The sequence below is a fragment of the Apteryx rowi genome, unplaced genomic scaffold (genome assembly GCF_003343035.1).
Source record: "Apteryx rowi isolate R43461 unplaced genomic scaffold, aptRow1 scaffold_1464, whole genome shotgun sequence".
Lineage (NCBI taxonomy): Eukaryota > Metazoa > Chordata > Aves > Apterygiformes > Apterygidae > Apteryx > Apteryx rowi.
Window position 1 is genome coordinate 45,016 of NW_020447713.1, and position 1,116 is coordinate 46,131.

Sequence of the window (1,116 nt, forward strand, 5' to 3'; positions counted from 1 at the left end):
CTCCTCAGTCATTCCACTGTCTTGGCCACTAGGTCCCCTGCCCCACTGAGCAGGGAGACCACATTTTCCTTGGCTGCATGCCTTGTCCTGCCAAAGTCCTTTCAGAAGCCCTTCTGGTTACCCTTGCCATCCCTTCCCAGTTGAAGGTCCAGCTCCAGCTCCCGCTGAGCTTTGGTTTGCCTAACTCCATCCTAAACAAGATGAAATCCTCTCTGCTGCAGCCCAGGGCATTGATTCTGTTATTCCTCCTACCTCTCCACCGTCTCACAGTCACTGCAGTGGCAGAAAACCTCCACATTCACATCCCCATCCAGCCTGAGCTTCAGGCAAGAAAGAAAGGGCAGCATGGCACCCTCTACCTAGAGGTGCAACTACAGAGGTAGAGAACTCACCCTGCAGAAAAGCCTGCATTTCTCCCCTCAGCACTGAGGGGATCCAGGCAATGGACTTGTGTTAATGTGGATAAAGGTGGATGCAAAGAACTTCAGGGGGAATGTAGCTATGCTTGAGGCAGTGCCTCCCAGGCTGCCCTTACAGTCAATGGGGAGAAGGACGTGTTCACCAGCCTTCTTTTAAATGGTCCAGAAAGCACAAGTGACTCCTGTCCCAGAGACATTTGCTCTGTGCTTGAAATGGGGCCTGAGGTTATAGGCTTTTAGGATAATTCAGGCTGAAAGGACCACAGGAGGCCTGTAGCCCAACGTGCTGCTCACAGCAGGGTGAGATGGAGGGTAAGAAATCCAAAAGTGCCCCTGCCAAAGGACTTCTGGGGTGATAGAGCAGGAGAAGATAGTAGAGAGTTGACAGTGTACTATAAGTCCCATTGACGAAAGGCTTTCTTTTTTGCTTTCTACCAAGAATTAAATCCTCAGCTCTCCAGAGAGAACAACCTGGGACACTAACTTTTCCACTAACATGGAGGCGGAGAAGTTGCTGAGTCCCTTATAGACATAGGCTGGTGCAAAGGCCACCACCCCAATGGCACCAGACCCCCAGGCATGCCTGCCTTGTTGCTGGGCACCCCCCAGCCCCAGGCAGGAGGTGTGCGGGGAACAGAGTGGGGTCTGCAGCCCTGGCCACCCAGCAGGTGTGGTGGGACCCTGCTCCTCTAGATGA